A 16,711-nucleotide genomic window follows, 5' to 3' on the forward strand; every position below is an offset into this window, starting at 1 on the left:
ATACCTTTGCAGCAGAATAAGGTCTACTAGAGGAAGTGGGGGCGAACCTTTCTCAACAGATCACAGAAACCACAGAATCAGGGGGAGTGGCCCAGCCCTGCATGGAGGAAAAAAGGAAAAAAAAAAGTGCGGTCTCTTGGACTGAAATCTCTAACCTAAATTTGACTGAGTGCCCCACTTTTTTCTGTTTCGGCTCACTAACAAACCATGTTTTTTTTATATACCGTATAGGAGTCTGAGATGTCACTTTAATGTGTGTCAGAGGCATAGGTAGCATCCAGATATATTGTGTCACCAACCATCAATGCCCCACTACCCTTCCTCCCCACCCCAAAACCCTGTATGCATGCTCCCGCTGGCACTCCCACCCCTGTCGCGGGCCCCTAGATCACTGTTTCTATCAGCGAAGCCAGCTCAGTCATGACTCAGCAGCCTCCAGCACTGCAACACACACGTCCTCTCCTCCAGTGTGCCTGCCTTGCCCTGGCCGTCTCAGTCCTCCGCATTCTCTTTGGGCACACGGCTGAGCCCAGTGACACTACCCAAACCCTCCTCTCTGGGTCACCAACAGTCCATACTCACTGTGCCATCATGTTTTACTAGAGGCAGAGCAGAGACAACCCTACACATACACAGTAGTGTCATCATGTGATATTATCAGCCCTAGTGGATGCCCTCTTGCAGGGTGAACCTATTTAGATATCGGAGGTCATATCTGTGCTCTCACACACACACACACACACACACACACACACACACACACACACACACACACACTACACAGTGTTTCTTGTTCGCCCCGGTGGGAACGGCGGTTACTTTAGGGCATGGAGAAGACAAAAGAGACCTCACTGACTTGTTTACATCCTCAAGCCTGCTGCAGTGGGCCCAGTAAGGAGTTTATCCCAGGCAGATGACAAACACTCACCTTGAACATACTGTGACACAGAGATAAAGTTGACTGTTTCACTAAGGCTTAGCAAGAGAACTCCCCCCCCCCTCTATTCTTAGGCTACATAAGTAACTGTTAACGTAACCAATCCCCTGTTATCACACGATAACTTGAATCCAATCCAAAATTCTGTTGTCGCTTCTCCATATTGCACTGGTTTGGTGTTTGAATACAAGGGGTTTTCAGGAAAGAAGAAAACACTGACAAACTGGGAACACAGAGAACTATGTAAACGCCACATTTTGGCCTGGGTCTCTGAGGGAGGGAGGGAACGAACCCAGGTGGCAGACTCACTGAGACAAAAGATAGCTCTAGCGGCCAGTTCTGCTTGGGCAGCAATCTCAGGAACAGGAAACCCTGCCCTGCCCGGGCCTGGCAACCAGCTCCAACAGAAACCCTACCCCTAGACTAGCCTGGAAACTGTGGGAGCCAGCTCCCATACCAGTTCAATACCCTGAGCCAGAGAGGAAGCTGAAGTGCACACCAGCCAGCTTGAAGTCCACATACAGCAACGACATCATATTGGTGTAGCCTATGTGGGAAAGGGATGGGATACGTGTTCAGTTCTCTGTGTCAACTCCTTGTCCATACAAAGAAATAATCTAAAGTGGTCACAAATTATAGTATAGACTACTAGTGGAGTATATTGTATTGGCAACTAGATATTTTCTTTACCTCTCTAGTAGCTTCTGGGTACATTACCTTTATAGTTGATTCCTCTTTGGCAGAGGAGCCATAAAGTCTACCCTTTGTTTTAATCCCCAGTCTTTCAACATGCTTTACGCACAACAATGCAAGCTCAGCCCAACACAATGTAGCTATACTTTAGACGCACAGAAGGAACACAAACAATTTCTTGGATTTACACTGAAATAAACAAACAAAATAAAACGCAACATGCAACAATTTCAAAGATTTTACCGAGTTACAGTTCATAAGGAAATCAGTCCATTGAAATAACTAAATTAAGCCCTAATCTATGGATTTCACATTACAGGGAATACAGATATGCACCTGTTGGTCACAGATAGCTTTAAAAAAAGTAGGGGCGTGGATAAGAAAACCAGTCAGTATCTGGTGTGACCACCATTTGTCTCATGCAGCGCGACACATCTCCTTCGCATATAGTTGATCTGGCTGTTGATTGTGGCCTGTGGAATGTTATCCCACTCCTTTTCAATCGCTGTGTGAAGTTGCTGAATATTGTCGGGAACTGGAACGCGCTGTAGAGCATCTAAAACATGCTTAAATGGGTGACATGTCTGGTGAGTATGCAGACCATGGAAGAACTGGGACATTTTCAGCTTCCAGGAATTGTGTACAGATCCTTGCGACATGGGGCCGTGCATTATCTTTGTGAAACATGAGGTGATGGCGGCGGATGAATGGCACAACAATGGGACTCATGATCTCGCCACAGTATCTCTGCATTCAAATTGCCATCGATAAAATGCAATTTGTTCATTGCCTATAGCTTATGCCTGCCCATAACCCCAGCGCATCCATGGGGCACTCTGTTCACCACATTGACATCAGCAAATCGTTGGCCCACACGACGGCATACATGCTGTCTGCCATCTGCCCAGTACAGATGAAACCGGGATTAATCCCTGAAGAGCACATTTCTCCAGCGTGCCAGTGGCCATCAAAGGTGAGCATTTGCCCACTGAAATCGGATATGACGCCAAACTGCAGACAGGTCAAGACCCTGGTGAAGACGACAAGCAGGAAGATGAGCTTCCCTGAGACGGTTTCTGACAGTTTGTGCAGAAATTATTTGGTTGTGCAAACCCACAGTTTCATCAGTCAGGGTGGCTGGTCTCAGATGATCCCGCAGGTGAAGAAGCCGGATGTAGAGGTCCTGGGCTGACGTGGTTACACTTGGTCTGCGGTTGTGCGAACAGTTGGACGTACTGCCAAATTCTCCATAATGAGAAATTAACATTCAATTATCTGACAATTACATTCCAACAGTCAGCATGCCAATTGCACACTCCCTTAAAACTTGAAATCTGTGATATTTCATGACAAAACTGCACATTTTAGAGTGGTCTTTCACTGTCCCCAGCACAAGGTGTACCTGTGTAATGATCATGCTGTTTAATCAGCTTCTTGATATGCCACACCTGTCAGGTGGATGGATTATCTTGATATCACCATTGATATTTAAATGTACATTTTTACTTCTAATTACTAAAACAAAGATGACTGCCGGTCCACCTACAATTCAATGTCATGTCAAATTGTCATGTATATTCTATTATCTATATTTCCATAGGTTTCCTATGGAGGATTGACAGTATAATTTAAAAACAGATATTCCATTCAATAAAACATTATCCCAAGTGTGGCCCTCCAACCATCTATAAAATGTTGAAATTTTTTACATTTATTAAACATGAGCACCTTAGATGATGTAAAATAGGCACTAATTGACGTTTTAAAAGGGTAAACAAATTACATACTTTTTATTAAAAACATTTTTATGCAGAGAATTATACATTGCTCAAAAAATTAAGGGAACACTAAAATAACACATCCTAGATCTGAATGAATGAAATAATCTTCTTAAATACTTTTTTCTTTACATAGTTGAATGTGCTGACAACAAAAATCACGCAAAAATAATCAATGGCAATCCAATCTATCAACCCATGGAGGTCTGGATTTGGAGTCACACTCAGTGGAAAACCACACTACAGGCTGATCCAACTTTGATGTAATGTCCTTAAAACAAGTCAGAATGAGGCTCAGTAGTGTGTGTGGCCTCCACGTGCCTGTATGACCTCCCTACAACGCCTGGGCATGCTCCTGGACAGTCTGTGGTGCAACGTGGCATTGGTGGATGGAGCGAGACATGATGTCCCAGATGTGCTCAATTGGATTCAGGTCTGGGGAATGGGCGGGCCAGTCCATAGCATCAATGCCTTCCTCTTGCAGGAACTGCTGACACACTCCAGCCACATGAGGTCTAGCATTGTCTTGCATTAGGAGGAACCCAGGGCCAACCGCACCAGCATATGGTCTCACAAGGGGTCTGAGGATCTCATCTCGGTACCTAATGGCAGTCAGGCTACCTCTGGCGAGCACATGGAGGGCTGTGCAGCCCCCCAAAGATTTGCCACCCCACACCATGACTGACCCACCGCCAAACCGGTCATGCTGGAGGATGTTGCAGGCAGCAGAACGTTCTCCACGGCGTCTCCAGACTCTGTCACGTCTGTCACGTGCTCAGTGTGAACCTGCTTTAATCTGTGAAGAGCACAAGGCGCCAGTGGCGAATTTGCCAATCTTGGTGTTCTCTGGCAAATGCCAAACGTCCTGCACGGTGTTGGGCTGTAAGCACAACCCCCACCTGTGGACGTTGGGCCCTCATACCACCCTCATGGAGTCTGTTTCTGACCGTTTGAGCAGACACATGCACATTTGTGGCATGCTGGAGGTCATTTTGCAGGGCTCTGGCAGTGCTCCTCCTTGCACAAAGGTGGAGGTAGCGGTCCTGCTGCTGGGTTGTTGCCCTCCTACGGCCTCCTCCACGTCTCCTGATGTACTGGCCTGTCTCCTGGTAGCGCCTCCATGCTCTGCACACTACGCTGACAGACACAGCAAACCTTCTTGTCACAGCTCGCATTGATGTGCCATCCTGGATAAGCTGCACTACCTGAGCCACTTGTGTGGGTTGTAGACTCCGTCTCATGCTACCACTAGAATGAAAGCACCGCCAGCATTCAAAAGTGAGCAAAACATCAGCCAGGAAGCATAGGAACTGAGATGTGGTCTGTGGTCACCACCTGCAGAACCACTCCTTTATTGGGGGTGTCTTGCTAATTGCCTATAATTTCCACCTGTTGTCTATTCCATTTGCACAACAGCATGTGAAATGTATTGTCAATCAGTGTTGCTTCCTAAGTGGACAGTTTGATTTCACAGAAGTGTGATTGACTTGGAGTTACATTGTGTTGTTTAAGTGTTCCCTTTATTTTTTTTGAGCAATGTATAATAGTATGACAACCCTGTTTGTAAGCTTTTAAATGATATCAACTCTATCTTTTCCAGTGATGAATATATGGATGTCTCATAGTACAGTGGGGTATGCAACATGGGTCAACATTGAGGACCTCGAATGTTCTGGCATTCAGGTCCAAAAAGTCACTTTCTGAGCACTTCTACAACGGGCAAATAGGTACTGATGGTTTCGTTCAAATCAAAAAGTGATAGAATTAAAATTGATTTACCCATAGCAGCGTGAAGTCGGGGTGCTGGGGCCCATGATAAATTAAAATAATTTGGGCAAAATTAGACCAAAAAATATTTCCCACAAAATTATATTACTCCTGTCTAAACAGAAAGAAATAACATAATTCAAATGACTACACCAGAGAGCACAATTTAACCACAAAGGATCAATAGTTTCTCAAAAACTGGCTGTGGATTAAGTTTTATAACAAGCACTTAAAGTCGGGAAGGCCGCAATTTGGGAAGCACTCGCACCTTATATAGAACAGCTTGATGCATTGTGGCCATAGATACAGTTGAAGTCGGAAGTTTGCATACACTTAGGTTGGAGTCATTAAAACTCGTTTTTCAACCACTCCACAAATTTCTTGTTAACAAACTATAGTTTGGGCAAGTCGGTTAGGACATCTACTTTGTGCATGACACAAGTAATTTTTTCAACTATTGTTTACAGACAGATTATTTAACTGTATCACAATTCCAGTGGGTCAGAAGTTTACATACACTAAATTGGCTGTGCCTTTAAACAGCTTAGAACATATCAGAAAATGTCATGGCTTTAGAAGATTCTGATAGGCTAATTGACATCATTTGAGTCAATTGGAGGTGTACCTGTGGATGCGTTTCAAGGCTTACCTTCGTACTCAGTACATCTTTGCTTGACATCATAGGAAAATCAAAAGAAATCAGCCAAAAATTCTGGGTCATCCTTGGGAGCAATTTCCAAACGCCTGAAGGTACCACGTTATTCTGTACAAACAATAGTACGCAAGTATAAATACCATGGGACCACGCAGCCGTCATACCGCTCAGGAAGGAAACGCGAGGAGGAGGAGATTAACGTACTTTGGTGCAAAATGTGCAAATCAATCCCAGAACAGCAGCAAAGGACCTTCTAAAGATGCTGGAGGAAACAGGTACAAAAGTATCTATATCCACAGTAAAACAAATCCTATATCGACATAACCTGAAAGGCCGCTCAGCAAGGAAGAAGCCACTGCTCCAAAACTACCATAAAAAAACCAGACTACGGTTTGCAACTGCACATGGGGACAAAGATCGTACTTTTTGGAGAAATGTCCTCTGGTCTGATGAAACAAAAATAGAACTGTTTGGCCATAATGACCATCGTTATGTTTGGAGGAAAAAGGGGGAGGCTTGCAAGCCGAAGAACACCATCCCAACCGTGAAGCACAGGGGTGGCAGCATCATGTTGTGGGGGTGCTTTGCTGCAGGAGGGACTGGTGCACTTCACAAAATAGATGGCATCATGAGGCAGGAAAATTAAGTGGATATATTGAAGAAACATTTCAAGACATCAGTCAGGAAGGTAAAGCCTGGTTGCTAATGGGTCTTCCAAATGGACAATGACCCCAAGCATACTTCCAAAGTTGTGGCAAAATGGCTTAAGGACAACAAAGTAAAAGTATTGGAGTGGCCATCACAAAGCCTTGACCTCAATCTAATAGAAAATTTGTGGGCAGAACTGAAAAAGCGTGTGCAAACAAGGTCTACAAACCTGACTCAGTTACACCAGCTCTGTCAGGAGGAATGGGCCAAAATTCAACCAACTTATTGTGGGAAGATTGTGGAAGGCTACCCGAAACGTTTGACCCAAGTTAAACAATTTAAAAAGGCAATGCTACCAAATACTAATTAAGTGTATGTAAACTTCTGACCCACTGGGAATGTTATTAAAGAAATAAAAGCTGAAATAAATCGTGCCCTCTATTATTCTGACATTTCACATTCTTAAAATAATGTGGTGACCCTAACTGACCTAAAACAGGGAATTTTTACTAGGATTAAATGTCAGGAATTGTGAAAAACTGAGTTTAAAATGTACTTGGCTAAGGTGTATGTAAACTTCAACTGTATAATCCATAGAAGGATTTTGGAACCTCTAACCCTGACACTGACTGTTAAACTCATGGGTACACTAGCAATGGCTACCAGACCTGATTTGAATGGGAACTGCCATCTAGGGATTATATTTTTATTGTTGATTGCAGCTGTTAGTTTGCCTTTCACAAATTTCTAAATACAATCGCAAGAAAAACATAGGCCTACCATTTGGAAAGCAAATGCCTACTGCTGAAAAGAGAACACTAATCAAAAACAAACAAACATTCTCAGCACTGTTTTTCAAAGTACCTTATCTTGAGATATTGGCACAAGCACATCGGCCATCACCGGTGAGTAGCCTATGCTTCATCTTTATCATTGGGTGAGTCACACGGAACCCAAACCGGCTGCGCATGTGCGCCATCGTGCATACATTTATTTTGTCCCCCTACGCCAAACGCGATCACTACACGCAGGTTAAAATATCAAAACAAACTCTGAACGACATTCATTTGGGGACAGGTTGAAAAGCATTAAACATTTATGGCAATTTAGCTAGTTAGCTTGCACTTGCTAGCTAATTTGTCCTATTTCGCTAGCTTGCTGTTGCTAGCTAATTTGTCCTGGGATATAAACATTGAGTTGTTATCTTACCTGAAATGCACAAGGTCCTCTACTCCGACAATTAATCCACACATAAAACGGTCAACCGAATCATTTCTAGTCATCTCTCCTCCTTCCAGGCTTTTTCCATCTTTGAACTTATATGGTGATTGGCATCTAAACTTCATAGTATTACTACACCGACCGGCAACACAGTTCGTCTTTCAATCACCCACGTGGATATAACCAATGAGGAGATGGCACGTGGGTACCTGCTTCTATAAACCAATAAGGAGATGGGAGAGGCAGGACTTGCAGCGCGATCTGCGTCAGAAATAGGAATGACTTCTATTTTAGCCCTTGGCAATGCAGACGCTCCTTGACGCGTACGAGCAGTGTGGGTGCAATAATTGAATAACATAGATTCCTACATTTATTTTGCAACGTGAGCGGTGTGGTCAGCCTGTCAGTGTCACTGGAATGTTTATTTTGTAGCCTATACTATATCTTCAGTGCCTTCCGAAAGTATTCACACCCCTTGACTTTTACCACATTTTGCTGTGTTACAGACAGAATTAATAATGGATTAAACTGATGTTTTGTCACTGGCCTACATACAACACCCCATAATGTCAAAGACTAATGTTTTTTACATTTTGTACAAATTAAAAATGAAAAGCTGAAATGTCTTGAGTCAATAAGTATTCAACCACTTTGTTATGGCAAGTCTAAATAAGTTCAGGAGTAAAAATGTGCATAAGTCACATATTGTATTCTTTTTTAATGACTGCCTCATGTCTGCACCCCCCACACACACAATTATCTGTAAGATCCCTCAGGTCGAGCAGTGAATTTCAAACACAGGTTCAACAGCGAAGACCAGGGAGGTTTTCCAATGCCTCGCAAAGAAGGACACCCATTGGTAGATGGTAAAAATAGAAAAAGCAGACATTTAATCTCCCTTTGAGCATGGTGAAATTATTAATTACACTTTAGATGGTGTATCAATACACCCAGTCATTACAAAAAGGTACAGATGTCCTTCCTAAATCAGTTGTCGGAGAGGAAGGAAACCGTTCAGGGATTTCACGATGCTCCTTAATGGCTGTGATAGGAGAAAACTGAGGATGGATTAACAACAACATTGTAGTTACTCCACAATACTAACCTAATTGACAGAGTGAAAAGAATGAAGCCTGTACAGAATACAAATATTCCAAAACATGCATCCTGTTTGCAACAAGGCACTAAAGTAACGAAGAAAACAAATGTGGCAAAGCAATTAACTTTTTGTCCTGATAAAAAAAATGGTTGTTTGGGGCATACTCAATACAACACATTACTCATATTTTCAAGCATAGTGGTTGCTGCATCATGTTATGGGTATGCTTGTAATTGTTTTGGACCGGAGAGTTTTCCCAGGATAAAAAAAAGAAACGGAATGGAGCTAAGCACAGGCAAAATCCTAGAGGGAAAATTTGCTTCACTAGACACTGGGAGATTAGTTTACTTTTCAGCAGGACAATAGCCGAAAACACAATGCCAAATCTATACTGGAGTTGCTTACCAAGAAGACAGTGAATGTTCCTGGGTGGCCGAGTTACAGTTTTGACGTAAAGTCTGCTTGAAAATCTATGGCAATACTTGAAAAGGGTTGTCTAGTAATGATCAACATCCAATTTGACAAGGCTTGAAGAAGTTAAAGAATCATTGGCAAATAGTATACAATCCAGGTGTGCAAAGCTCTTAGACATGCAAAAAGAAACATACTTTTCTTAATGTAGTGTATGTGGACACCTGCTTGTTGAACATCAATTCCAAAATCATGGGAAATTCATATGGAGTTGGTTCCCCTTTGCTGCTATAACAACCTCCACTCTGCTGGGAAGGCTTTTCACTAGATGTTGGAACATTGCTGTGGGGCACTTGCTTCCATTCAGCCACGAGCATTATTGAGGTTGGGCGATTAGGCCTGGCTCGCAGTCGGCGTTCCAATTCATCCAAAAGGTGTTTGATGGGGTTGAGGTCAGTGCTCTGTGCAGGCCAGTCAAGTTCTTCCACACAGATCTCAACAAACCATTTCTATTTGTGCACACAGGCATTGTCATGAAGAAACAGGAAATGACCTTCCCAGCACAGAATCGTCTAGGATGTCTTTGTTTGCTGTAGCGTTAAGATTTCCCCTCTCTGAAACTAAGGGTCCTAGCCCAAACCATGAAAACAGCCCCAGACCATTATTCCTCCTCAACCAAACTTTAAAGTTGGCACTATGCATTTGGGCAGGTAGCATTCCCCTGGCATCCGCCAAACACAGATTATTCCGTTGGACTGCCAATTGGTGTAGGGCGATACATCACTCCAGAGAACGCATTTCCACTGCTCCAGAGTCCAATGGCAGCGAGCTTTACACCACTCCAGCTGACGGTTGGCATTGCGCATGGTGATATAAGGCTTGTGTGCAGGTGCTGGTCTATTTCATGAAGCTCCCGACAAACAGTTATTGTGCTTACGTTGCTTCCAGAGGTAGGTTGGAACTCGGTATTGAGTGTTGCAACCAAGGACAGACGATGTTAACGCGCTACACGCTTTACAGAACGGGACCGCCGAGTGCTGAGCTTGTGTGGCCTACCATTTCGTGGCTGAGCCGTTGTTACCCCTAGTCGTTTCCACTTCACAATAACAGCACTTACAGTTGACCGGGGCAGCTCTAGCAGGGCCGAAATTTGACGAACTGACTTGTTGGAAAGGTGGCATCCTATGGCGGTGCCACGTTTAAAGTCACAGCTCTTCAGTAAGACCATTCTACTGTCAATGTTTGTCTATAGAGATTGCATGGTTGTGTGCTTGAATTTATACACCTGTCAGCAACAGGTGTGGCTGAAATAGCCAAATCCACGAATTTGAAGGGGTGTCCGCCTACTTTTGTATATATAATGTAGCTGTGATTGCTGCCAACAGGTTATTCGAAGATGTATTGACTCGGGTGTGAATACTTATGTATACTTAACGAAAATATATAAACGCAACATGTAAAGTGTTGGTCCCATGTTTCATGAGCTATAATAAAATGTTCCCAGAAATGTTCAATACACACAAAAAAGCTTATTTTTCAGATTTTCCTTTCTAAGTGACCCCAAACTTTTGAACGGTAGTGTATGTAAATAAAGTATGTCAGTTTTTTTATTTGTAATAAATGGGCAAACGTGTGTTTGCTTTGTCATTATGGGGTATTGTGTGTAAATTGAGGAATAAAATAATGTTCTAAAATGTAATACAAGACTAATGTTACAAAATGTGGAAAAATGGGTCTGAATACTTTTCGAATGCACTGTACCTCAAAGAAAGTTTAACGGTGTACGCCTGCCGAGTGGCGCAGTGGTCTAAGGCGCTGCATCGCAGTGCTAGCTGTGCCACTATGTCTGGGTTCGAGTCCAGGCTCTGTCGCAGCCGGCCGCGCCTGGGAGACCCATGGGGCGGCGCACAATTGGCCCAGTGTCATCCGGGTTAGGGAGGGTTTGGCCGGCAGGTATGTCCAAGTCCCATCGCGCACTAGTGACTCCTGTGGCGGGCCGGGCGCAGTGCACGCTGACACCGTTGCCAGGTGCAATTAAAATAAGACAAACAAAAAAATATTTATCAAAAACGGTATGCACAGTTTTAGGAGACATGACACCAATACCATTACATTTGTTTAACCAACTGACTGATTAGCGCAACTGTTTTATTTTAGTTGTGGGGCAATTCCATGGTAACAGAATGACAGACTCAAAACAAAATCCATTGATTGCAAAGTTAAACAAAATCATGGATCCCTGATCTGTACTATACAGAAATTCATAATTATGAATGTCATTCTCTTCATGGTTACATGTCCTGAATAGGTACACAAAAGGTACAATATCCTCCTTTGCATGTTTGGGTGTTATTCTACACATTATTTTTTACTATGCATCGTTAATAGTCAATGTCTGACGATGTCACACCCATTTCCCAAAAAAAAACACACGATGCACTTGTTACAAAGTGGAACTTAACTGTCGTTACAGGAGCTGTCCCGTGCTGAAAATTATTACAGAAAATAAGCTAAAGAGTTCTCTGTAGCTGAAATCTGTTGGAATCTTCTTTAATACAGTTTGCCCATCAAGAGAAGAAATGCTCTGTAGCCTATTATGTATTTAAGTGTTTGTGTTGTTTGCCATGTGTTAATTGTTTTCTTGTTATTTTGTATGAAACGTATATGTCAGTTCTGCATTTCTTCAGTTTGCGTAAACTGTGAGCAAGAATGAATAAAGCCAATGTCAGTTGCTATTTAGAAAATATCAACTTCACCTAAAAATAGGATATGATGATATTGCTTTTTGTAATTGCTCAACAAGCCTAAAGGCAGGCAGGAATTGTGCTTCAAGTAGGCCTACAGATATTCTATAGTTAAACATGAAGCAGCCTGGCCTAGACTACAAGTTAAGCGACATTGCCATAGACGAAATATGTTGACCTTTAGGTTATTGGTTAGGCTACAGTGAAATGCGTGAGCTTTCAGATGAGTAGCCTATAGGCCTAATAGATACAAATACTGCTCTGCTTGGAGAAGAGGGGGGAGGGAAGGAGCAGCCACAGAAGAAAAAAAACACGAGGGAATCAAGCTGTACGAACTCATCCAAAGGACATTGACTTCTCAAACACTGCAGAAAGCTAATCCAATACGATGCCCTGTCCATATTATTAATATGATGCCCTGTCCATCTTATTAATTCAGCCACTTAGATAACTAGCAAGTTCAAATTAGGAGTCGCGCTAACGTAGAATTCTGTAGAAGAAAAAAAACTGGTCAGTTCACCTAATGCCACATTCACGTCATGTCAGTTCACCTTCAACCAATCAGATGACCAAATGTAATCCAAAGTGTAGCATTTGCCAACTTGAGTTTTCTAGCTAAGATCGGGGCTCTTATGCTTAAACGTTGCTGACGCCAGACAGATCTTACAACACCTAAATAGGTATTTTAAGTATCAGCTAACTGCATAATATGTTATAGAAATGCGTCAGTCGATGATGTGGCATGCAACCATTGGTAGCCTAGTGGTGTTGGGACAGTAACCCAAAAGTTCCCCTCTTTGAATTCCCGAACCGACACCTGTCGATGAGCAAGGCATTTAACCCCCATTTGCTCAAGGGGCACCGTACTTCTATGGCTGACCCTGTAAAACAACACTTTCCACTTTTCTTTTTTGCATCACCTCGCCTTGGTGAGGTGAAGCATCCACTAAGAGTTCTCCTTAGTGAAACATCACTGTTGCTTGCATAATTAGGCCTACAAATTCTGCCATGCATCGAAATCTCCATGTGGAGCCCTCTGTGCAGTGAGTAGTGAATTCACAAAGAGGTTGTGGAGACTCTACAGAGTCGTCTACTTCTAGTGGAGTGCAAATCCAGCCTTAGCCCATCCATAGTTTTTGAGAGAACACTGATTAGCCAGTCCAAGCCAACCCAAGGGATATTCAGTTTGGATTAGATACCAAGTGTGGAGGGGTGTGACCACTGATCTTTAATTTTAGAGGCCCACCTCTTCAAATCAAATCACATTTTGTATTTGTCACATGCGCCAAAATGTTATGTTATTTAACTAGGCAAGTCAGTTAAGAACAAATTCTTATTTACAATGAAGGCCTCCTGCGGGGATCGGGGCTGGGATTTAAAAAAAATATATGAGGACAACACACACATCATGACAAGAGAGACAACACAACACTACATAAAGAGAGACCTAAGACAACAATAGCATGCCAGCAACACATGACAACTCATCATGGTAGCAACAACATGACAACATGGTAGAAACACAACATGGTAGCAGCACAAAACATGGTACAAACATTACTGGGCACAGACAACAGCACAACAAGGTAGAGACACAATACAACACGCAAAGCAGCCACAACTGTCAGTAAGAGAGAGTCCATGATTGAGTCTTTGAATAAAGAGATTGAGATAAAACTGTCCAGTTTGAGTGTTTGTTGCAGCTCGTTCCAGTCGCGAGCTGCAGGGAACTGAAAAGAGGAGCGACCCAGGGATGTGTGTGCTTTGGGAACCTTTAACAGAGTGTGACTGGCAGAACGGGTGTTGTATGTGGAGGATGAGGGCTGCAGTAGATATCTCAGATAGGGGGGAGTGAGGCCTAAGAGGGTTTTATAAATAAGCATCAACCAGTGGGTCTTGCGACAGGTATAAAGAGATGACCAGTGTACAACAGGTGTACTGTAGACCTTATACTGAAATGCTTACTTACAAGCCCTTAACCAACAATGCCGTTTTAAGAAAAATAAGTGTCAAGAAAAAAAATTATAAGTAAAAAATAAAAAACAAAAGTAACAAATAATTACTGAGCAGCAGTAAAATAACAATAGCGAGGTTATATACAGAAGGTACCGGTACAGACTCAATGTGCAGGGGCACCGATTAGTTGAGGTAATTGAGGTAATATGTACATATAGGTAGAGTTAAAGTGACTATGCATAGATAATAAACAGAGAGTAGCAGCAGCTTAAAAGGTGCTTCAACAAAGTATTGAGTAAAGTGTCTGAATACTTATGTAAATGTTATCTTTTTTTGTTGCTAAAATTTCTAAAAACCTGTTTTTGCTTAGTCGTTAATGGGGTATTGTCGGTAGATTGATGAGGTAAAAAACGTTTTAATGCATTTTAGAATAAGGCTGTAACGTAACAAAATGTGGAAAAAGTCAAGGGGTGTAAATACTTTCCGAATGCACTGTATATTTGCTCACGTTTGGTGGGTCTGGCAACCAATCAGATGACCAATCCAAAGTGTAGCATTTTCCAACTTGAGTTTAGGTAAGACTGGGGTTCCTATGCTTAAACGTTGCTGACGCCATACAAATCTTACAACACCTAAATAGGTATTTTAAGTACCAACTAACTGCATAATGTTATAGAAATTTGTCAGTCGATGATGTGGCATTCAACCATTGATAGCCTAGTGGGTGTTGGGCTAGTAACCCGAAACGTCACGGTTTCGAATTCCCGAGCCGACAAAGGTGAAAAACCGATCGATGAGCAAGGCATTTAACTCATTTGCTCAAGAGGCACCGTACTTCTATGGCTAACCCTGTAAAACAACATATTCCACTGTAGTTTTATTTTTTATTTTTTTTTGCATCACCTCGCCTTGGGTTTGCACTCCACCAAGCATTCTCCTTAGTGAAACATCACTGTTGCTTGCATAATTAGGGCTACAAATTCTGCATTTCATCGGAATCTCCATGTGGAGCCCTCTGTGCAGAGTGTGGTGAATTCACAAAGAGATTGTGGAACCTCTACGGAGGAGTCTACTTCTAGTGGAGAGAAAATCCAGCCTTAGCCCATCCATAGTTTTTGGGAGGACGCCGATTAGCCAGTCCAAGCCAACCCAAGGGATATTACGTTTGGATCAGATACCAAGTGTGATCTTTGCGTGTCACTGATCTTTGTATGTGACCCCAAGCAGCAAGTGACCTATTTTAAGAAATTGACAAGCTTGTGCAGTAGCACAGTATACAACCACCCTCTGAGCAACCAGAGGATGGGTGTAGGCGATTTTGTGCTGCTTGGTTATCTTCAGTAGGTTTCACCATTGCAAAAATTTTTTCAACAGGGCAACATTTTGTAGAGCGTTCAGATAAACATAAAGTAGAAGAAAATGCATGTCTAGCAAACAAACATGTATGCATGACAAGTAAGAATTGTGCCAGCTGAGTTTTTTTAATTCCATGTCTATCTGCAAAGTTCACTACATTGCACCCTTCTGAATGCGACCCTGGAGTTCAGAGAGTACCATTTCCATTTACCCAAACGACATGTTCATTAGGCAAATGTTACAAATAGACATGATTCCTTATTCAACATGTCAGAGGGATGCGAGTTCTACATAACTATAACGTTACAGAACTGCACTGAACGTGCCCTGGTGTAATGTTTGTGGTATTGTGTTTCAGTAAAAACATCACCATTCAGCAAGGTTGGCTGTTTTACTAACTAAATAAATCCAGTTCGTGGTCTAACGTGGTTGTCTTTCTGAGAACAAGTTTGCTAGTTAGCTATCAAAATGCTTTGCGAGAAACTACCCAAAGTAGTGGCAACCAGTCCTCACCTCAGTGATGGAGAGGACAGCTCTTTAAATGTCATACAGAAAAGTATACTAGATAGCTATCAACAACAACAAAACATTTGGAATTCGTTATCAACCTTTCCCGAAATTACTTTCTGAACAACTAACTACAAGCAAGCCACCATATTCTTTATGACACTTATTCTAACGATTGGAGTTTTGAGCACTACAGAAACAAGACCAAATTTGACACGGCTCTTGACAACATACTTACGTTCTCTATTATTTTGTTGGATGAGCACACGTAGCACGACGACGTACCAAAAATGTGACGTAGCATAACCCAAATGCGTTGAGAAACATTTATAATAACTAAAACCAACCTCGGTAAATAATAATAAATATGTATTTAAAATGTACCTGCATGCCCAAAAGCCCGTCGCTTTCTCTCTCATTTTGAATGCGTGCAACAGGCTACAAACTTTCAGGAAGGAAATTGACTGGTGTGACGCCAGCAACATTAGCAATATCGTGGTGATCAGTTCCGGGTGACGTTACGGCAAAACCTTCAAAATAAAAGTACGGACCTAAAAGAAAGAAAAAGTACAAACGTTGGTGAAATTAATTGTGAATTCTTAACGATTCATTAATGACATTTCGGCCATTATTATAAATTGTTGGTGAAATAATTGCTGGTGACATAATTATTTTATTTACTATTGCATAATCAGTATCTAACTCAGAGGAGGCTGGTGGCTGAAATGGAATAAATAGAAAGGATTCAAAAATATTGTCAAACAAATCCATATGTTTGATGTGTTTGATAACGTTCAATTTATTCCATTCCAGCCAATACAATGAGCCCGCCCTCCTATAGCTACTACCACCAGCCTCCACTGAAAACTCAATAGAGAACAAAAATTATGTCTGTGTCAAACCCATGGAAAAAATCCAGGGCCGGATAATCTGGGGCCA

At 42.2% G+C, this 16,711-nt stretch overlaps 1 protein-coding gene across 3 annotated transcripts in view; it reads right to left on the reverse strand.

Annotated features, from left to right (window-relative positions):
- LOC106580188 (SH2B adapter protein 3) overlaps positions 1 to 16,247 on the reverse strand; it is a 58,036-nt gene extending 41,789 nt beyond the window's left edge. Inside the window, exons 1-2 of one of the 3 annotated variants that reach the window (XM_014160985.2) lie at positions 16,157 to 16,244; positions 5 to 97 (exon numbers count right to left, since the gene is read on the reverse strand). The gene's annotated coding sequence lies outside the window, so the exon portion shown is untranslated. Of the gene's footprint in view, positions 1 to 4; positions 98 to 16,010 lie in introns of all 3 variants that reach the window. The other 2 variants (XM_014160983.2, XM_014160986.2) reach the window with 2 other exon arrangements.
- Between the last annotated feature and the right edge of the window lie 464 nt (positions 16,248 to 16,711).

This window comes from Salmo salar, chromosome ssa20 (genome assembly GCF_905237065.1).
Source record: "Salmo salar chromosome ssa20, Ssal_v3.1, whole genome shotgun sequence".
NCBI lineage: Eukaryota > Metazoa > Chordata > Actinopteri > Salmoniformes > Salmonidae > Salmo > Salmo salar.